The following is a 23,973-nucleotide window of genomic DNA, read 5'->3' as shown; positions in this document are numbered from 1 at the left end:
AGGGCAGTCTTTAAAGCACATACAGCTATTTCCTGCCTTGTTAAATTCAAAATGATTATATGGAAACTTGGGCAGACCCTGTTTCCTGCCATGTATAATCTAATGGCTGATACATGTGATTCCAAATAACCTTCCAGTTGGGTACAGAGTGGGAAAAACTGTGGACGCAGTTGCTGCTGAGTCCTGAGTGGGTATGCAAAAAGGGCCAACCACCTCTTCCCCACTTTCTTTCCCCTGGGGTTGTACCATGAGCTGACACCCCCTCTCCCCTGACCAGAGCTAGTTCTAGAAGACAACCAGTTACCCTACCTTCCACCTGACTGTGGCAGCCAGGAGAACATGGTTATCTCTTTTCACTTATGTGTGTCTTTCTTGATCATAGGCTAACAAGTATTTTGAGATGGAAATATCTAGGTGACCAGGAGAGTTTAGACATTTCATTGTCATTGAGAGCTGAATGATCTAGGTCAGGTATAGGGGGAGAGGCCAAATCAGCACTCTTGCTCTGAACCTTGCAGCCAATAGCCCTATTACCTGGCTATATTCAGATGTGTGAGGAACATAGGCCTGAGTCTGACTCCATTCCATTCAGCTCTAACTGCTGATAAGACCTCTGCTGGGACCTCTGGATCTTCTGCTGCCATTCCCCCATTCTTCCCTTGGAAGCAATTCAAAGTAGCTCTACCTCCTCACAGTCACAAAGGATTTGTTGTCGTTGTGTTGTTTGTCCTTTGTTTTCGAAGAGGAACATGGCATCAGGGAAATGATGACATGACTTGCAATTGACTCTGATTTGAGTGAGGGAGGGCTGTGCAAGGTCATCAGCCTCTCTTCCTCCTCCAGAGCCATCTGGATCCAGTGGCCAGATATAGATCAGGATGACTGGAGATGACTCAGGATGCAATGGGAGACCCTGGTCCTTTTGGGCTAAGGCCTTTTCAGGCACTCAGAGTGAAGTAATGCCCACCCAGTGTGAACAGGCCTCTTTGAGAAGTGAGTAAAGGAGATGTCCCCTTTAATTAGAAAAAAAGAAAAAAAAATTAAGATGGGAGGGGAACACCCTCAGGGGTCTTGCTGTTCCAAGGAGAAAGAGCACTGACACCAGAATCACAAGGACTCGAGTTCAAATCCAGCCTCAGACAAGTGACAGTCACAAAGGAAAGAGATCAAGGAAGGAGTGGGTGACTCCTTTTATATAATCATCCATTTAGGATCAGAAACCTCTAAGTCATCAGTTTTTCTTGCTCCTTAGCCAAATATAAAACTTTTTTTTCATCATATAGAACAAGTCCCTCAGTCATACATGGCTTGAAAGAGGGTCCCCCCAAGATTTCATGTAGCTGCTTAGACCAAAACCAGGAAGGGAATATCCGTGCATTCTTTAAGGCCAGTCCATTCCTTTCCTCTGTCTCTCTCCATTTTTACACACACAAACATACATATATTACATGTATATACATATAGTCTAGAACTGTGATTTCATTGGTGTGGACTACTAAGCTGTTTGTATCAATGGAATTCAACAATGCATCTATTATCTATAGAGAACCATCTAGAGGGAACTCAGAAGTTAAGTGGCTGGAATAGGTTTGGACAGCTATTTTATATCTGAGGCCCGACCTGAACATGGGTGTCCCTGACGACAAGGTCAATCCACTGCCCTCATTGCAATGCTCCTTCTCTAAAATATGGCCTGACCATGCCACCTCTCTGCTTAAGAAACCCTTGTGGCTCCCTATTGCCCTCCTCCATTTGGCATTTAAAGACTTTCCCAACCTAGTTCTAGCCTACCTTTCTAAACATATGTTCCTTTTCATGTACTATATAATCCATCCAAGCTAGCCAACTTGCTGTCATCCCCCTCACTCCTCTCCCCAATTCTGTGGGTTTGCATGGGCTCTTCCCCCAGGCCTGGAGTGCACTCTCTCCTTACCTTTGTGTTTTGGAATCCCTAGTTTCAGTCAAAATTCAGTTCAAGTCTACCTCCTCCCATGAGGCCTTTTTTATTCTCCACAGCTGTTAATGCTTTCCCCATTGAATTAATTTTCTTTTAGTTTGTATAGATTTTGTATCTTCTTATGTGTATCAATGTTGATTTCTTTGATAGAATGTAAGCTCGTTGACTGTGGCATTTTTTTTTGTATCCCTGTTTCTTAACATATTGACACACAGTAAGCATTTAATAAATGCTTGTTGATTATTTTATTTTTGCAAAAGCACCTTACACATTTTGTAGAGCAGCTCATACCAAGGAAACAATGCTATGCTAGAATATTCTGTGGATGAAATTGCTCTTTTTGACACTGCACCATCTATTATTTATTTTTCCATATTCATTCATGTAAACTCAACTAAAGTATGAAATTGTTGGACTAGATGACCCACACCCAAATCCCGTGATTCTATGCTTTTATAACTTCACAGCTGCAGGGATCAGTGATGTCCTTTCTCTTTAGTTGTTGGGTTTTGGTGCTTTGACCTTGTTATGTGGATGATTTGAACCATAAGAGCTGCTTGTAACTCTGGTGTACATATCACGGAATGGGATAGTGTGAATCAATGACATCTTGTAGACTTGAGTTTTTCCTTTAGTGAAAAAGCATATGTTGCATAAAGATTGTGTACTCAATACATGGTATTTAGTTCTTTGGAGGAGCAGGAAAAAAAATGGATAGTAGGGTCTTGGTCCTTGATTTCCTTATTGACAATTAGAATTGATTCTTTGTGGGCTCCTGCAACCAGCAGAGTCCTGATACAAAATATTTTCAAGGGCTTCTTCCTTTCATATCTCTTATGTGCTACCTATTCTTTGTTCCATTTCTGAGACACAAAAAGCATGGCATTAGATGACTCACATTTGACTTTAATTATGTCGGGATTAATAGAGCCTACAAGGTGGCCTTATACATGGATGGGAATGCTGCACAGTTTGCAATCAAACTAATCAGTGAGGAGTATCATAAAGGAGGAGGACAAACTAAAATATGAAATATTCTTCAAAGGACATCTACTGAAACTCTCATCAACTTAGCCCCTTCGAGCTGAGCATGGTTTTGGTTTTGGTTTTGGTGACCACCCTCTCCCCTCCCCCCCCAGCATGTCATTAGTTTAGAGAGAAGCAAAAAAGACAGCTTGGGTCCAAATTTGCAGAGATATAAAGATAAATGATTTCATTTAAATTATTGTTGTTTTTATTTTTGTTTAAAGAAAATCCTCAAGGGCAGCCTATCATTTGGATTCAAAGAGCTCTTTGCGATGATCATTTAACTCAATTATTGAGAATATGGGGTTACTGCAATATATATATATATATCATATATTTAGTGATCATTGGTTATATGTGTCACTGTGCTAACAATAATAATGAGAATGAGGATGACAGCTAGCATTTATACAGTGCTTCATTGTTTACAAAGTGGTTTACAGAGATCTCATTCTCACAGCCACCCTGGGAGGTAGGCAATATTATTTCCCTACTTTTACAGATGAGAAAACGAAGGCAGAAAAAAAATTAAGTGACTTGCCCAAGGTCACACATCTAGCAAGTGACTAATGTTGAACTGAAACTCAGGGCTTCCTGATTCCAGCATTCTCTCCACTGTGTCACAAAGCTGAAAAGATACAGTCTTGGGACAGAAGGACCTTACTGTCTTATTGAGGGAACAGGGTGCAAATCATGGTGTAGTAGAAAGCAAATAGGATTTGGACTTAGGAGAGACCCGGCTTTGAATTTTATCTCTGGCATGTACTAGCAATATGACCAGAGGTTAGCCATTGAACCTCTCAGGGCACCAATTTCCTAATATATTAAATGGGGAACAATAATACCTGTGGGAGTAGCTAGGTGGTACAAGTGGATAGACTGCCAGGTCTGAAGACAGGAAGACCAATTCAATTCCAGCCTCAGATACTTCCTAGCTGTGTGATCCTGGGAAAGTCACTTAACCCTGTTTCCCTCAGTTTCTTTATCTGTAAAATGAACTGGAGAAGGAAATGGCAAACCCTTACAGTATCTTTGCCAAGAAAACAAAAACTGTATTAACTACCTTACAGGATTACTATAAGAATCACTGTGTCAAAGTATCCTAAATTTAGTGCTGGAAGGGACCGTCAAACTCAATTCTCTCAGTTTACAGATGAAGAAACTGAGCGTCAGAGAGGCAGTTATGTGGGACAGTGCATAGAATGTTGGGCCTAGAATTCAAATCCTGTGTAGACACTTGGTACAAGATTTTGGATAAGTCGCTTGATCTTTTCTCAGGCTCCGTTTGCTCATCTATAAAATGGGCAAAATAACAGCACCTATCTCACAGAACTGTTGTAAAAAGCAAACACGAAAAGGGCTGTTGCAAACCTCGAAGCACTGTACAAATGGCAGCTATCATCATGACCAAGTGATTTGTCCACTACCATCCTTCTAGTAGGTCTGAATTCAGATCCTCCTGGCTCCAAATCTGGTATATTAGCCATTTCACCATACTGAGAAAATAAGATAACAGGCATAAAGTATTTTCCAAATTTTAAAGAGCTACAAAATGTCAATTATGATCATGATTATTATATTATAATATTTTTATAATAATTTATCATAATAATTATAACTAAAAGGCAGAATATAAATGCAAAATCTGTGGTATGAACAAAAAGCACAATAGAGATTTGCAAAGAGAGCTCATTGTGGGCTCAGCAGGACTTAGATAAGGCAAGGGGACAGCTTAACAAAGAAGAGGAAGAATGGTGAGTGTTATATTAAACTTAAAGAGACATTTTTAATTATCAAAACAAAAAGGCAGTTCTACAACTTCTCACACTCTCTGAGAAAGATGGAGAGTAGTAAAGAGAAAGATAGTTTCATAGACTTAATCAACTTCACATTTTCATGGATCTGTGACCTCCCAAGCATTGAGTATCCCTTCCCCCTTCTGAGATCACCACTCTTCCATGCCACCTGAGCCTGTCGATTTTTTTCTGCTATTCTGGCACTATCACTACAGAAGTGGAAGGGGGCCACGTCAGACGGAGGGGAATTTTATATTTTCGTCTGTTTCATGGATTGTCTTGGCACAAAAATTCATCCCTGCATTTTTGGTGCTGAATCTCTACTGTACTTAACAAGGCTGGCCCTTGGGCAGCTGTTGCAATCCGGTCATCTGGGAATTATACTTGAAATGATTCCAACTTGGAATGATCTGCTCAATACTTTGGATCCCTGACATAGCCCTGGAGAGTCTCATGTCACTTCCATGCCATAATGTGACACCAGAGGAGGCCTTTTGTGGAAGAAGATTGCCTTAGTCACCTTGTAAAATGGCAGACATTTTGGTAGGTGGACTTTTATCTGGGATCACTCCTGCTGCCACTATTGTTAATGTGGTCAGTCTGAGGTCTGTTGTGAGACACCTCATACTCAGCTCAGATTTTTATGACAGAAGGAATATAGAGGGAATCAAAGGGCAACCGGGTGGCATAGTAGATAAAGTGCCAGGCCTGAAGTTAAGAAGACTCATCTTCCTGAGTTCAAGTCTGGCCAGAGACACTAGCTGTGTGACCCTGGGCAAGTCACTTAACTCTATTTGCCTCAGCTCCTTATCTGTAAAATAGCTGGAGAAAGAAATGGCAAATCACTCCAGTATCTTTGCTGAGAAAACCCTAGATAGGGTCACAAAAGTCTGACATGACTAAAATGACTCAGCAATAAAAGAGGGATCTAAAACACCATCAAAATAGTGAAAAACATTTCATTACCAAACTATTGTTGGTAAACCATAATTTAAAAAATACATATTCTTGAGCTTAACTTCTAATTCCAGCACATAGTACAATGTGTAGCACATAATAAATCCTTAATAAATGCTTGCTGATTGCTATGTTGTTAAGCATATTGATGAAAACTGACTGATTTTTCTACCTCTTTTTTTGATTGATAGGGTGAATTCTATTTTGATCTACATACTTAAGTGAATATCATTCAATCAATAAGCATTTATTTATTAAGCACCTGGAACTGTGCTAAGTGCTGGGGATATAAAGAAAGCAAATACATCGCTCCTGCCCTCAAGGAGTTTACATTCTAGTGGGAGAGATAACACTCAAGAATTATACAGATACAAGGGCAAATTGGAGATAATCACAGAGGAAAGACCCTAGTAGTATGGGGTGATGACTCGGGGGGAGAGACTGAGAGAGGTCTTCTGAAGAAATTAGTATTTGAGTTGAGTTTGGAAGGAAGCCAGGGAAACCTAGAGGGGTGGTAAAAAGGGAGGGCATTGTAAGAATGGGGTACTGATAGTGAAAAGTCGTTATATTAGATTAGGTACTCAAAGCAAGAATTTTTGGTTACCAGGGTCAGGATGATGTAAAAAAAAATACATTCCATTTAAAAATTTTGTGGTTAAAACAAATTGTAAAAATTCCAAACAGAGTGATCCCCCTCACTCCACTCCAGAGCACAAAGATGCTTCATTTAATGGAATTCATTAATAGTTGATGACATTCAGTTTCTCAAAAGACAAGGAAAAAGTTTTCCCTAAAATTTGTAGCCAAACAAGTCGCAAGATTTTTTTTTTTAAAGCAGCTGGTATTTTGACTACATTTTTATGAGGGGCAGCAGATATAACGATTTACTCATTTGGGCTGAACTGGTCAGTTATTCTCCACTATATGCTTTGTACTGAGCATATGATCAGATGTGAAGATGGAAAGAGATGCTCTCTAGTCGAATTTGTTTTCAGTAGAAACTACCAGGCTGTAGTACATTAGTAATAATTTGTGTTCAAGAAGCAATGTAGAAGATATTACTCTGGAAATGTTTGACTGGAAAATAAGGTGGGCTGGTCAGGAATTAAGATAAGAGATAAATGGCTTCACTGGGATCCATGAAATGCCCAAAGTTCTAGAAGGCCATTAGGCGGATCCTCTAACAAGGATGTACAGACATGACAGATAACAAGTATACAAGATGAGAAGGGTATATATAAATAGATTTTGATCTGCCCTAGGGGGAGGCATACCCACATTAATGAGGTCACCAAGTAAAGTGGGATCCTTAAGTTGTGTCTACATTATCAAACTGATTTGACTATTTGGACTGACTTGACTGGTTATACACATTCAGCCTTAGGGTGCTTTCACTTTGGAAAAGCATTTTGTTTTTAATACCTGCAATGGAAAATGGATAAAATAATAAGCTATAAGTGCCCGGGAAAAAAAGCACTGAAAGAGAAAGAAATGGGGGAAAAGACAAAAGCATTTCCTTTTCTAGTTTTGGTGCCAGAATCAACTTATCAGCAATTATCCATTTCTGTTTCCCCAAGTAAGGATGAATACCTAATTGAAGATGAGAGAATGGGCAATTTTTGTAAAGTGTGTTCTTACGGAAGTCCTTCGTTCTTTAAATATCTATCTAAGCAGCTTAAAAGTCCTTTTTTTTAATGTTTTTTTCTGTTACTTCTGTTACTGTGAATAACCTGTTATGATGTATTAATTATAATAGCTAGTATTTACATAGTGCTTCCGGTTTTCCAAAGTGCTTATACATATGATCTCATTTTATCCTCACCACAACCCTGGGAGGGAGGCGCTATTGTTATCCTCATTTAAATAGATGAAGAAACTGAGGTAGGCAAATCACTAATGAATCATACTAATACATGGAAGAAAATTGAATAGACATTGACACCAACATATAAAAATAGAATAATTATTATTATTTAGATGGAAAGGAAGCATAGAAAAACCACTTAACTTGCAGTTAGAGGAAATGTGTTCAAGTTCTCTTTCTATGAACAGCTCACTACACTGAGCCTCAATTTCCTCATCTGAAAAATGTGGATAATACTATTGTTACTATTTATCTTACTGAGATGTTGTAAGGAAAAAGTTCTATAAACCTCAAAGCACCACGTAAAAATGAGTTATTATGTATATACTATTTGGGCATAAAAGCACTTTTCCTGCATTGTCTCATTTATTTATTTATTGCAACTATGTGAGGTGAGGAGTTCAAGAATTGTCAATCTTGTTTTGTAGATAAGGACCTGAAGTTCAGAGAGGTAAAGCAATTTGCCCCAAATCACACAGCTAGTCAGTGGTGGTGGAGCTGGAACAGGAACAAATGTCTCCCGTTGTCAAGCTCAAGGCTCCTTCTGTTGTACCGTGGCAGTATTTTCTAGTTTCTAGGGGCCTTTAAAAAAATGAAGCAACATTATTTATAATAACCAATATTTTAGTGCCCAGGTGACAAATTTACTATATTTTTGGGAAAATTGTCAAATAACTCACATAAGAGCTCTGAAAAGACTTCTATTGATATTTGCCTGCTGTGCCCCTGACAGATAAAACTATTGAGAACAGCTGATTTTTCAAAGCTACACTTTTCCAGAAAATGTGATAAAAACGCAGTTCATAGCTAAACACCCCAGTTACTAGGGTTAAAAACTTTAATAAAACCTACATTTTCTTCCTTCCTTCTCTTTTTTCCATTTTTTTAAACATGGTAGTGTTTTCAGGACCATCAGTGTACTTGGCTCTGAGTAATTTCTCAGCAGGCTAGGTTGAAGTGGTTGATAGTTACAAGCAGGTGTTGCTGACAAGTCCTGTTCCTCATTTTTACAGATGCAATGTGTTCCATCTCTGTCGTATCCTTTTCTTTTTTATAGATGCTGAGATTCTGTTTTGTAAAAAGTCATTTGGCTATCTTCACACATTTTCCCTTTTACAATAGCTAAATGTCAAAAGCAGTCAGGGGCAGTATCAAGCTTCCATTGTACCTCCTAAGCCCTCTGGTGGATAATAACCTCATTCGATATTTTCTTAATGTAAATGGAAACAGATACTAAACCAGGCAAATGATCCCTCCTGAGCCAGCTGTCCTTTTCCATGTGTTATCCAGAAGATTACATGAATATTTATTGGATCTTCTGCTCTTCACAGAAGCCAAAGTTTTGGTTCAACTACCAGGGCATCTATCAGGTTTTAATTTGGAATACAGTGATTCTGTGTTGTTGAATGAAATTCAACATGTAACAAACACCCTTAGAAGAAGGCCATGAGGGCATAGGAGAGCTGTAGCATGTTCTGGGACAGATTTTTAGTGTGACCTTTGATTAGCTGGATGAATATGTCACAGTTTTTTTTTAGTCACAAAATTAGATTATTAATGCTTATGTTTTATTGACTTCACAGAAGCATTGTGTAGACTAATCTGAAAATGTAAACAAATTTCATGAGGGAAAAAGGGAGGGAAATCTTTGTAATGCAAATGTAACACTATATTTTCTCATTAATGTTGTATTAAGAAGTCTGGTGACTAGGGGTATCATATGGGAAGTTTTTATTATTGTTCAGTTGTTTTTTTTTTTTTTTTCAGTTGTATCTGACTCTTTGCTACTCCATTTGGGGGTTTTCTTGGCAAAGAAACTGGTTTTTCCATTTTCTCTTTCACTCATTTTACAGATGAGGAAACTAAGATAAACAGGGTTAAGTGTCTTTCCCAAGGTCACACAGCTAGTAAGTGTCTGAGGCCAGATCTGAACTCATTAAGATAAGTTCCAGACTCCAGGCTCAGCACTGTATTCACTGCGCCACCTAATGGCCACACAGGAAGTTCCATACATTAAATATAGACCTAACTATCCTTTTTTTTTAATCACTGTCACTGACTTCCCAAATTATCTCCCTGTTTATCACTCCCCCTCTATATGTTGTCCTCACATATTTGTATATATGCTCCTTGAGGACAGAGATTGTCTTGTTTTAGCATTTCTTATCTTCAGCATTTAGCACAGAGTGACAGTTTAATAAATAATTTCATTCATTCATCACAAAATATTCTGCCAAGAGAAGAAGCAACATGCAACACTACCTGAGAAGTACTGTGGCACAATGGAGTGCTATACTTTGAGTTAGGAAGACCTAAGTTCAAATCGTACCTCAGATAAATATTTTTGCAATCCTGGATAAGTTATTTAATATCTCTATGACTTAGATTTCTCATCTATAAAACAAGTATATGGAACTTGATGGTCCATGAAGTCCCTTCCAGATATAAATCCACGATTCTCATCTCAGACACTTACTAGTTGTGTGACCCTGGGAACATCAATCACTTAGAATCAGAGACTTTTATCATTTATAAAACTGAGATAAGAGCGCCTACCTCATAACACTGTTAAGGAGGTCAAATGAGATAATGTATGTAAAGCAATTTACACTCACGAGAAATCACAAGGTAGTAACATGGTCTTTGGTATGGGTGCTGTGGTAACCCTGTGGGTTTTCATGATCATAGGATGCCTAGGATATGCTACTGGCAGAGAAAGACTTGGATGGTGAGCCAAAAAGGAACTACCAGGAAGAGGAAATAGAGGAAATATTCTGAAGGGAAGAGAACATGGATACATTGAAGGTAAAGAAATGAATGTGGCAATAATTGGGAAAAGAGTGAAAAGGGATACTAGACTTATTCATATGGTAAATTTGCCCCTGATATTTTCACTTCTTAAAGGTGCTTTCCTTGGCAAACAGATACTGGACACTACATTTAAAAAAATTATATCTTAAGTTTCTCCCCAATTTCATGTAAAAACAATTTTTAGCATTTTTTTTTTTAAATCTTGATTTCCAAATTCTCTCCCTCCCTCACTCTCTTTCTTCCCCTCTCCCTGAGACAATAAGCAATTTGATATAAATTATATGCATGCAATCATTGGGCAGTACTGTGGAAGAGGTAAAAAAAAAAAAAAACAAAACAGAGCCAAGAACAGTGGACCTTGGTACCCAAATTGTCACCATTGCAGGGCCACAGTGGTGCTTGACTATGGGCACAAAGCTGAGTCTTCCCTTGCTGGGTTTATATTGGAAAGAAAAATATGTTGGATTGGAAAGATGAGATGAATGCTGGTCCTTTTTCTGCAAGGAGCTATGTAACCTTGGACAAGTTACTCAACCTTTCTCAGCCTCCGAGTCTCCATGTAGAAGGAGGGGAGACTAACCCTCCAAAGCACAGGATTCAAATCTACTCTGCTGGAAGAGAGTGGTGCTGTTCATTTACCCATTCACCAGCCCCAGAACTCCAGGTGTAGCTCAATCTATTCACAGCAAGGGTGTGGACTTGGGTGGCTGCCAGATCTTGATTTTCAGATCCTTTGCAAAGCTTATCATTATATAAATGAATTGGAGCCTAAAGCTGTGCCTGGCAACCTTCCTTTCTGTAACTTGGAGCCAGGAGTTACAAATACTAACAGAAAACTTGGCTGCAGTATTTGATAGTAGCTTAACATCATGAGGGGCCTACAGGAAGGGGAGATATTTTTTATCCTGTTATCTGCTTGGAAAGTAAAATAAACTGCCTGGTGAGGAGCAAGATGCCATATTCCTTTTCTATCTCACCTTCACCCCATGCCTTTATGAATAGTATTTATGTCAGGGATTAAAATCTTTTAAAAATAATAGCAGTCATTTATAATGCTTTAAGTTTTACAAAGTGCTTTATCTCCTATAGGCATTTTATAGTTAAGAAGGCTGAGGCTTAGAGCAATTAAATAACTTGTCCACAACTCCACATTAAATGGCAGAAGAATTTGAACCCCAATCTATGGGACTTAATATCCAACACTATGTCCATCATGTCATGCAGCCTCCCATGTTCCTACCTAATTGATTCTAAGATACCACATGTAGTGCAATGAACATTATTAGATATAATCAGTAATAATTAAGACTAATATTACTATAATACTAGAATTCTTTGAGATGTTTATGGTACCACCTATCCATGTGACATATTAGAACATGAGCTAATGGAAAATGAGTGCTTGGAAGCAGACTAAATCTTCATTCTGATAGCTGCTTATCAGAGACTCAAACTTCAGGCATTTTGGGGGGGCACAGTCAACCCCATTCTATCTTAAAGAATTATAATATAGCCAACATCTGAATGAAAACTGATGAGCCTGAGGACTGGACCCATTCTTGATCTCTGGTCATTCTAGTACTGAGCAAACCTTTGGGAAGGGGTAATTATCAAAACAATCTGGTACTGGTTAAGAAACTGAGTGGTAGATGAGTGAAATAGATTAGGTGCACAATACATATAGAAAATGACCATAGTAACCTAGTGTTTGATAAACCCAAAGATCCAAGATTTTGGGAGAAGAATTTACTATTGAACAAAAATTGCTGGGAAAATTGGAAAGCAGTTTGGAAGAAAGTAGGTATAGAACCACAACTCATACCATATATCAAGCTAATGTCAAAATGGATACATGATTTAGAAATAAAAGGTGATAGCATAAGCAAATTACAGGAGTGCAGAATATCTTAACCTGTCTGATCTATGCAAGGGAAGAATTTGTGACCAAATAAGACACAAAGAGTATTATGGGATATAAAATGAATAATTTTGATTATATCACACTAAAAGGTTTTTACACAGGGGCAGCCAGGTAGCACAGCGAGTAAGAACACTGGCCCCAGTGTCAGGATGACCTGGGGATCGAATCTGGCCTCAGACATTTAGCACCCACCCAGAAACACCTGGCTGTGTAACCTTGAGCAAATTACTTAACCCCAATTGCTTTAAAAAAATGAAAATAAAAAGTTTTTACACAAACAAAACCAATGCAGGAAAGATTAGAAGGAAAGTAAGAAACAGGAAAAAAAATTAGAGCAAGTTTCTCTGATAAAGATCTCAATTCTCAAATGTATAGAGAACTGGGTCAAATTTAAAAGAATATGAATCATTCCCCAATTGATAAATGAACAAAGGATATAATCATGAAAAAAAGCTCTAAAGCACTACTGATTAGAGAAATGAAAACTAAAACAACTCGGAAGTACTACCTTAACCTATCACACTGGCAAATAAGACAGAAAAGGAAAATGATAAATGTTGGAGGAGATGTGAGAAAATTGGGACACTAATGCACTATTGGTGAACTGATCCAACCATTCTAGACAGCAATTTGGAACTATGGCCAAAGGGTTATAAAACCATCCATACCCTTTGACCCAGCAATAGCACTACTAAGTCTGTACCTGGAAGAGATCAAAGGAAAGGGACCAAATTGTACAAAAATACTGATAACAGCTCTTCTTGTGTCAGAAAAGAATTGGAAATTGAAAGGATATCCATCAATTGTGGAATGGCTAAACAAGTTGTAGTATATGATTGTGATGGAATATTATTGTACTATAAGAAATGATGAGCAGGATACTTTCAGAAAAACTTTGCAAGACTTACATGAACTGATGAAAAGTGAAATGAGTAGAACCAGGAGAACGATGTATACAGTAATAGCAATACTAGGTGAAGATCAACTGGGAATGACTTAGCTATTCTCTGCAATACAATGATCCAAAACAATTCCAAAAGACTTATGATGAAAAATGCTATCCACTTCCAGAGAAAGGATGAATGGTATCCAAATGCAGATTGAAGCATAATTAAAATTCTTTTCTTTATTATTATTGTTATTTTTTTGGTCTCCATTTTCTTTTGCAACATGGCTAATATGGAAATATTTTGTATAATTGAACATGTATAATCTATATCTAATCACTTGCCTTCTCAAGGATGAGAGAGATGGGAGGGGGGAGGAAGAAAATTTGAAACTCAAAAATTTTTTTTAAATGTCTACAGGTTTACATGTGGTTGAGAAAAGAAAATTTTAAAAGGAAATTCCACTATGTATGAAAATAATTTGTCTATGAGCCCAAGTCCTATTAAACTGGAAAACTGTCAGTGGTAGAAGGAATAAAAAAAAATGTTTTCCACAGAGGTTAGGTAGGGTAGGCAGGAGTATTAGATTTTTTTCAAAAATTTTTAATATTTTTTACAAATTCATTCAATTTATAACATCTGATCTTTATGTTATATAGATTTAATTTTCTCTTTCAACTTTACAAATTCTTGTTATTAATGACTTGTTTTATATTTTAGTCTTAGTAAAAAAAGTCAACAATAAGCCTGGTTTCCATTTTTAAAGGGTTATTTATCATAGTTATAAAAATCTTAAATATTTTCTAATATTATATTATAGGTAAAGTTTTTTTTGTTTCAAGACTACTACATCACAAGGTATAAGAAGAACCCTCCAAAATCTTCAAGCCTACAAGCCCCAGGGTATCATACTCAGCATTGGTGAAAAATGTGGATTATAACAGAAATATAGTATTTTTAAATATAGTATAGAAATATCATATTTTTAAAAGGAAAAAAATTGAAAATTTTCAACTTGGAAAAGCACCAGTCTTCAGCAGTGCTTAAAATTTCTCTTGAATACTACAGATGGAGTATATAAAACATGATACTTGCATTTAACCCTCGCTGTAAGCTGACACATTATTGGATCTCTTCTATCTAGGGCAACATGATTATGAACACCAGAGTTTCTGCTAGTTTTTCACATACAACAGTTTGAAGAGGAGGAAAATAGTATTAACTTGGCATTCCAACACAAAACCATAAAAGGAATGTTAAAAAAATGTGTCTTCTGGAGGAGTTCATTTTAAGCTATGAATTTTCCCCAACTAACTGGGATAGTGACAACAAGTTTGTTGATACAGTGGTATAGCTTACATATGATTGGAAGTTCTCACTTGTGCTACAATTTTTAAAAAATTAATTAATTAATTTACTTTTGGTTTACAACATTCAGTTCCACAAATTTTCTTCCCCTCTCTCTCCTCCAATCCTCCCTCTCCGCCCCCATGGCAGTGTGCAATCAAATATAGGATCTACAAATACTTTCACATTAAACATTAGTCAGGTTGTAGGGGATTATAATCAATGGAATGAACAATGGGAAAGAGGAAACAAAACAAGAAAAAGAGAGAGCAAGTAGTTTGCTTCAATCTGCATTCAGACTCTGCAGCTCGTTCTCTGGATGAGGATCTCTTTCCATCATGAGTCTTTTGGAGCTGTCTTATAACTTTACATTGCTGACAGGAGCCCAGTCTGTTGAAGTTAGTCGTCACACATATATTGTGTCTGTGATTGTGTACAGATTTCTCCTGGTTCTGCTCTTCTCACTCAACATCAGTTTATATAATTCTCTCCAGGTTTTTATGAAGTCCATCTGCTCCTCATTTCTTATAACACAGTAGTATTCCATTACATTCATATACCACAACTTGTTCAGCCATTCCCCAATTGATGGGCATCCCTTGATTTCCAATTCTTTGCCACCACAAAAAGAGCTGCTATAAATATTTTTGTACATATGGGTCCTCCTCCCGCTTCTGTGATCTCTTTGGGATACAACCCTAGAAGTGGTATTGCTGTGTGGAAGAGTATGTTGTGCTACAATTTTACCTCTCCTACTTTTTGAGTAACAAGGCATTGTAGAACCTTAGCCCAGAGGAAAGATTTGGGCCTTACAAATCTACAAGTTTTTGAGAGAGTGGAAAAGCTGACATGTAAAAAGCCATCCACCTTCCTTTACTGCCTGTGGATTCTCTCAACATGATAAAAAAACCCAAAAACAAAACAATAAAACAATAAGAAAACCAACCAAAAATCCCTCCTACACTGTGATTCTCTGTTGGGAGAAACTTATGATTTATGTGCTACATTCAAACAGTATGAAAAGCGCCCCTGAATTTTTCAATGAATCGTTAAAATGCTTAGGTTTTCTTGAGGTTGCTTTGTTGTCTCTTCTCCAGGATAACTGAGAGTCACAGAACTTCCTCAGAGGCTCCTTCTCACAGTTTAATGACTTTTAGTTGAGATTGGGTTTCAGAACTCAGAAAGGAAAATGTCCATATTCTCTTTCCATCGCAGCCAACTCCAGTGCTCAGAAAGTAGAAAATTTTGACTTTTACATGCCTTATTTTTTCCTATTTCTTTCATGTTTACTTAGAAAAACTGATTTTAAGTTTGAGAACAACTAGTGATGGAAAAGATTTTGAAAATCAAAAGAACTTGATACTTCCCATTTATTTTGTTCTCATTTAACAAGAAGATTTGATACTCTGAAGAAAAAATGGCTGCTCCCTCGTGTCTATACTCTCTCCAGACTCCTTCTCCTTCTGTGTTGCCAGTGACCTTGATTCCTTGTATCTTTTTGTTTCTAGCTCTTCTTTCCCAGCTTTCAACCTCCTTTTCCCCTGGCCTTTGTTGTCTTTCCCTATTAGAAAGACTAGAATTTAAGCTTATTGAGGGCAGGAACTGGATTACTTGCTATTTTTTTTTATTATTCCCAATGTTGGCACAGTGACTGGCACATAGTAGGAGCTTAATACATGTGCAATCTGTTTACCAATAATAGTACATCAAAATCTTCTCCTTGGGAATGATATAATTAATTCATGTGGACTTTGAAAAGGATAATTGAAGAAAATTCTTTTTCCTAAGGATCTTAGGATACTTCCCAAACATTCCCATTAAGAATGATATAATATTGCTAGGCTCTTCTCACTAATTATGCAAAACCACTAATGGTTCCATAAACTCTTTTCCTAGGCTCCAGAATGAATCTATTCAGAAAGTAGCTTAAGGCAGACTTTCTGAAAACTCAGGAGACCCACAGGAGCTAGAGAGACTAGGCACCCTGTCCCTGATTCTAGGTAGCCACATGAGAGTGTGTTTAATTCCTACTTCTGGTTTCCTAAAGCAGTGTATGATGGGATACTACTGTAGAATGCTGCATCTGCCTACTGAATCATTTGCACAGTATGAGGACAACTGATAGGGACATCTATATTCTAGGACATCTCTCTAGTTCCACTTTATTATTGCACCATTTCTCATGCTGTGAGAGAACTAGCTTGTACACAATTCCTTCCTAAGTGATCACCTGCTGTTTTGTACATTTTCACAGATATGTCTTACTGTCTTTTGGGAATGAAGAAGGAACTATAGCATGATTTAGGTCTGGGAGGCTTAGAGGATCCTAACTCTCAAGCAAGATATGCTTCTTTTTTCCACCGTGGATGGATGTATCATTATGATTAGACCGAATCATATCAAACTAAAAACCATTTATTGAACACCTGCTGTGTGAAAGGCACTGCCATGGGAATCATAGAAGATAGAAACAAGTAGCCCTGCTAACAGGCTGTTAGGTGTTATAGTGAATAAAGTGATGGACTTCAAGTTAATAAGACATCAGTTTGAATCCTGTCTGACACTCAATAGATTTATGACCATGAGCAAGTCACTTTAGCCCTTTTCAGCTTCAGTTTCCTCATCTGTAAAATGGGGGTAATAATGGCACTACCATACCTGGTTCTTTGTAAAGCACTTTACAAACCTTAAAGTCAAATGTAAGTGCTAGCTGTAATAATAATGATCATTATTATTACTGTTATTCTAGATGTAGAGGAATTTATCACTTATTAGGGAAGTCAAGATATATCTGTATGAAGAATTAAGTAATAATAAGGGAATTAAATAGTAGGCCATGGTGACAATAAAAATGTCATCATACAGATCATTATCCCTTTTTTCTTAGACTATTGGACTATCATCCTAATTGGCTTTCTCATCTTCAAATATCTCTCCTTTCCACCCAATCTCTTTATCATTATTCTAGCAATTTTCCTAATGTTCTAGTTTGTTCATATTAATGCTACACTAAAAAACCTTCAATGGCTTTTTATTGCCTACTAAATCAAGTTCAACTCCTAACTCTGGTACCCAAGACCCTCCATAATCTAGCTGTAACCTGCACATCCAGCCTCGTCTCATACTGCAGCATTTCAGATGTTACACATTCCACACAAATTGGTCTATACTCCCTCTCTTTCCTTCATCTGCCCTTTTTTGTCTCTAGGTGTCTCCTTATGTAGTTCTCCATCCTAAAATGTCTTTTAGGAATGTCATCTCCCCTTTCCCTCTTTTTTGTTGAAAGTCGCCCATTCTACCATACCCTCATTCAGAAATGAACTCCAGGTGCTAAATTTATCTGTTTAATTGAACTGAATGGAGGACAAAATGGTGCAATCCATTTGGTGAAATGGTGTGAGCCAAATCACAGAAAAGGGAAAGTACAAGGCATGTGGTGCACAGTTTGGCTGGAGTGGAAGGTTCAGGAATTCATCATTTTGAAGGTCAGTCTGGAAAGGGAGGTGGAGGCCATAGGGAAGAGCACACTGAGTCTCAGAAGAAGCAGAAGTCTAGATAGGCAATGTAGAGTCATTAAAGTTCTTTTTTTAAATTGAGAAGTCATAAAGTGATAGGAAGTAATAATTAATAATGTTAAATAATATTTGGTAAGTGACCACCTGCTCCAGGCACTTTGCTAGGTGGGGCCTTAGCTCATGAGAGATGGAAAAATTATAGCTATTACTTGGCATTTCTGGTTCCCTTTACCTTTTCTAAAACCTCCCCCTTGGTAGAGGTCAATTTTTTATATTTTCCTCATTTGTTCATTCTTTTAAAAACTCTAATATTTTCTCTAAGTATACATAATTAATGCAACTCTGTTTTTATGGGGATTAAGCCAATGATCAAAAACACTTAGTTGTCTTTTCTCTCCCTGTATGATTTCAGTGAGTTATAGTTATTTTAATATCAACTTCTCCAGAGTTATATGTGTTCCCCTTGCCTGTCTCTTTTTCTTTTTCTGTTTTTAAAGCACACTCACAAGCTGTATGAGTGATACTGACGAAAATGAACTACAGGTGAGCTGCTGTAGTTTAACTTAAGCAATGAGCAAATGTACTTTGTCATTTGTCATTGTAGAAAATCTAGGCAGGGGTTCCCTTCTAAGTTTGAGGCTATGTTGCAATGCTGGTAAAAGTGTGGGAAGAAGCTTTTATTAATAGGTGAGGGAAAATGCAAGTGGTTAATATCAGCTCTTCTGTGCTGCTTCTTCTAGCTGATTCCTTGATGGATTGGGGGAAGATATATAACACATACGTGTATGTATATATTACATATGCAGGTAGAGATAAAAAACATATATATACATAAGCAAATGTGTATATATATACACACATGCACAAACATATATGTATATATAAATAATGTAGTTCTTTTTTATTTTTTTATTTTTCAGAGAACCATAACTTTAATAAACAATTGCTGGGAACAATTACATTTATATGTACATACATAATAGGGTACTGCCAAGACGCGTCATGCCTGCTGTCCCCACTCAGCCTCCTTTATGACAACAGTCCAAGAATTAAGTTCTGAAAAGGTATCCTGATGGATTTTCTCCTGCTAAAGATGGTAATTCAGAAAAATGATGTGCTGCGTGACAACTACTTAGAGGGATGTGCTGAGTAACAAAAAGTGACATTTAACATCCAGTTGCTCTTAATATTTTGCTTGAACCCTTTGCCCTTGAAAATGGGCCTGAAGTACTGTTTCCCAGGTACAACTTCAACAATGGTATTGGCAAAGGTCATGGCTCCATTTATTTGAAGAGGATAAATACTCACAATATGGCAAAAAGCAAAGACTAATCAATCAATCAATCCACTGTTTTGGGAGCATTTGCCGGGCTAGCATCTGTGATGGTAGCCAAATACATGAGATTTCTGTGCAATACATGCTGGTACTGTGTGCACTCTGAAGCCCAGCCCTTGTTCTGGTACTCCACAATGCAGCGGATCAGCTGGTCATTTTCTTCTAGCAACCGCTGGATGGTCTCCTGGTTAACTTCCGCCTTCCCCCTCAGCCGCTCTGGCACAAACGCTACCGACATCCCGGGAACCGAGTGGCAACCCTCAGGAACTAATAATGTAGTTCTTAATCTGTTATTTTACTAATATGAGAGAAATTCCAGTGGGGAAAGTCTCTCCACCAGTACATATCAGTGACCCTTCCATAACTTATTATCTTAGAGACTTGAGGGCATTTAGAAACTAAGTGATTTGCCTGTGGTCACACAGGCAGGACTTAAGATCCTTCTGATTCCAAGGCCAGCTATAATGCTATCACATAAGCCTAATAGAATTATGTAACGTAGAGACCTTAGAGCCCAGGAAATCTAACCACCTTTAATTTTTTTTCTAATAGATCAGGAAACTGAGTCTCAGAGAAGCAAAATGATCTACCCAAAGGCACATAGTTACTACTAGTACTGGGTTCTAGACCTGTGGTTCTAGATTCCCTTATCCCATAATCTTTTTCATATACAATGCATTACACATGTTTTAAGAAGTTCTATACCAAACCCAACTGATTAATCATATCATACAGTACAGTCAGAGGAAGCTAGGTGATATACTAAATATAGCCTTGGACCTGGAGTCAGGGGGACCAGAATTCAAATGCAGCCTCCAACACTTAGAAACTTAGTGACCCTGGGCAGGTTATCTAAGTTTCTTCATCTGAAAAATGGACATAATAATAGCATCTACCTCCCAGGGTTGTTATGAGGACAGAATGAGATAATATTGATAAAGTGCTTAGTACCTGGCACATAGTAGGCATATTAATTAATGCTTTTCCCTTTCCTTCTTTCTTCTCTCTTCCTCCCAAACAAAACCTTTCCCAACAAGTGACCACCAAGGCTCTAATTGAACATCCACAGCAATCTCATTATGTCCTGAGGCAACATACTCTGCTTTGAGGCAACTCTTATCCAGAGGAAGTTTTTGCTTGTATCAAGTTAAATCTGTCCTAGGGCAATTTTCAACCTATGCTCCTAATTCTGCCTTCTGGGTCCAAGTAAAACTAGTAATCCCACTTCTGCTAGACAGTTCTTCATATGTTTAAATAATGCAAAAAGACCCAGACGAAATCTTCTGTAGTAAACATCCCCAATTCCTTCAAATAATCCCCATCTCTCACCATTCAGATTACAATTATGCTTCCTAAGATGCAGCATCCAGAAAAGAACACAGCATTCCAGAAATGGCTGAATGGTTGCCAAGATTTTGTTAGTCTACAGAGGTGACATTAGCTTTTCGTTTGCCGCCATGTCACGCTGTTGATTTCTATTAAATTTTAAGTTAATTAACACTCCTCCTCTTCCAAGATCTGTTTACAAGATGAGCTGGTGCTTAGCCATGCCCTACCTTTCATCCTGAGCTTGTGCATTTGACATTTGGAGCCCCAGTATAGCATTTGACATTTACTCAAATGGAGCTGTGGACCTCTGCTGGAGATCGGTTGGAGCAAAAGTTCCTTTTAAGAAGTAGATATATAGCTCAGCTACTCCTACCTCTCTGGTTTGGCCTTTGTCCACGACTTCCCGCAGATGAGTTGGTTGGTCATAGAGGGCCCATTCAACAGATGGCGAAGAGTGCTTTTCTCACTTGCTTTGGACATTGTGAAGATGCCAAAGGAGCTCACTCAGGCTGCCTATCAGTCCTCACTTGCTCTCACCATATCTTTTAGATTCTGTCCTTTCTGGATGACATCCTTCACTCTGGCTCTTTAACTCTCCATATCTGAGATGTGTGGTCCCTTGCTCACACACTTTCACAATGTCCTTGTACTTCAAATGCTGACTCCCAACTCACTGGTATCTTCCATGCCTCAAAATGCACTTTCTACTTGTCTCTACCTGCCAGCTTTCCTGGCTTCCTTCAAGACTCAGTTCAAATTCTGCCTTTTGCAAGAGGCCCTTCCTAGTTCCCCTAACTGCTAATTCCTTCCATCTGAGATCACTGCCATTCACCTTGTATCTATTTTACATATACATGGGTTATTTTTATGCTGCTTCCCCTATTAGAATATAAGCTCTCTGAGAGCAGACTGTTTTTTACTATTCTCTGTGGCTAAAACAGTTAATAGAGCACTTTGTACATGGTGAGTATTTAATAAATATTTGTTGATTAACTAGTAAAGTAAAAAGTTTTTAAATATGGACCCAATGATTGTTTTTTCTAGGACTAGCCTAATTTTCTTCAGAGAGACTCAATCACAGTGAGTTGTCCACCAAATGACAAATTTTTAAGGCTACAGTATCTGACAAATACCACTCAGTCCCTCCCAGCTTTACATCTATTTCTACGGAAAGGAGGGCTGTAACCTGTATTGGTGGACGAAGTACTCACTCCAATGAAACTATGAATCCTTGAAGAACTGAAATCTCAGCTTTGATGGAGTGAGCAGCAGTGATAATTCTGTGATTTCTAGATACATATTCAAAGAAGAAAGTTGGTTATCTCCTTAAAAATGAATTAAGATACTCTGACATTTTAGAGATCGCAAGGTTTTGCAACTCTAAAAATAACTGACATTTTAAAAGTTTTCAGGACATCTTATATACTTGTTCTCATAGTGGCTTTATGACTTCCCTATAAGGTAGATACTCCATAGAGCATCCCAAAAGCTATTAGAGCTCAAAACTGCTCTAAGACTTTTGAGTCACCTTGTATTACCACTCCCCATTTTTCAGATGAAGGAGCAGAGAATCAGAGAAGGCTATGTGACTTGTAACCACACAGCTTATAAGTCTCAGAGGGAGGATTTGAAACCAAGTCTTCCTTACTCTAACCCTAGCACTTTGATAATTATTTCTGATTAGCTCTTTTTCATGTGATTATATACACATGTGTATGTATATAACTATATATCTATACACAGACTCACACATATAGTTATTTGTATATGTATGTTATTCTCCCACTAGATTATAGGTTCCAGGAAGGTGTCTCATCACCCTAAACTTTCTATTTCCCCCAGTACTTAGCATAGTGCTCTAAACACAGTGGGCATTTAAGAAATGTCTTTTGGCTGAATCAGTGAAATCAGTGAATGCTCTGTTGATGGCATCATACTAACCTGCTTCACTAATGATCCAGTTTTATTTAGTCAATTTTATGCAGTCACACTTAAAGATGTTATAAAATATTTGAAAGTGATGCATTTAATTTTTTAAAAGAACTCTTGAATCTCAAGAAGCTAGGAGCATGACAAAAAGCCCATGAGGAAGCCATCTCCTGAAGTATATAGCCAAACCTTCTGTGTGTGTGTGCACACACATGCACACACACACATGAGCACACTCACACACACCAGACAAAGATTATGGCCATGTTGACAGAGTTTACCACACTTTGGATTGTTAATGACCAAGGTTATGTCCCAGCTCTCTCTAGGGAAACTAAGAATGTGGAATAAGATTTTTATCAGCAATCAATACAAAGCTGAAGACTGCCAGTTAATTCTTCTACCATTGAGCAGTACAGTGCTCAATGTTACATTTGTGGACTAACAATTAGAGAACAGAATTGAAGAAGCTCAGAATATCATTTAAGTACTATAGCTGGAAGGCAAAATAAGTCTTCATGGTATCAGGGATTTAGAAATGGAAGAAATATTAGTAGCTAAATCCAAACCCCTCATTTTATAGATGAGGAAACTGAGGCTTATCAATTTTAACTGTAGTCATACAGGTAACAAGTGTCAGAATTCATCTCACTGACCCAAGTCTAGCCTTTTCCACTATAATACACTACTTCTCAACATGATGCACTAACCTCGGCTGAAACGTATTCCATTCTCACTTATCCCTCAGAAAATCATAGCTTCCTTCATGAAACAGCCCTATTGTTATTTATCATTGTTGTTTTTTGTTGTTGTTGAGTTGTTTCAGCTATATCTGACTTTTCGTGACCCCATTGGGGTTTTCTTGGCAAAGATATTAGATAAGTTTGCAATTTCCTTCTTCACCTCATTTTACTAATGAGGAACTGAGGCAAACAAGGTTAAGTGGCTTGCCTAGAGTCAGACAGCTAGTAAGTGTCTGAGGCCAGATTTGAACTCAGGTTCACTAGATTGCAGGGTCAGTGCTCTATCTACTGTGCCACTTAGCTCCCTTAGTGTTACTTCCTATATGAAGTTTTTACGGATAGCCCTTATTTTAAGTTAATAATCCTTCCTCCTTTTGGAAATTATTTTTATATTGTTTTCCATATATTTTCTATTAACTTATATGAATAAATGTTAGATTCTACTAGTAAAATATAAGCTCCTTGAGGACAAGAATTCTTTAATATCTGTCTTTGTATCTCTAGTGCCTAAAATTATGTCTATCATGAAATAGATGCTTGTCAAGTTGTTTGAAC

The 23,973-nt window shown here is 37.7% G+C and overlaps 1 protein-coding gene and 1 pseudogene across 1 annotated transcript in view; both read right to left on the bottom strand.

The window, feature by feature from the left end:
- Positions 1-23,973, bottom strand: part of LOC138175883 (membrane-associated guanylate kinase, WW and PDZ domain-containing protein 2) — a 1,727,565-nt gene that overhangs the window by 152,077 nt on the left and 1,551,515 nt on the right. The gene's annotated exons all lie outside the window — the stretch shown is intronic.
- Positions 18,982-19,689, bottom strand: LOC138175882 (SS18-like protein 2 pseudogene; annotated as a pseudogene).

Source organism: Petaurus breviceps, unplaced genomic scaffold, assembly GCF_028583685.1.
Source record: "Petaurus breviceps papuanus isolate PSGF00001 unplaced genomic scaffold, PetGlider_PUasm1.0 79, whole genome shotgun sequence".
Lineage (NCBI taxonomy): Eukaryota > Metazoa > Chordata > Mammalia > Diprotodontia > Petauridae > Petaurus > Petaurus breviceps.
This window is presented reverse-complemented; position numbering and strand designations above follow the sequence as displayed.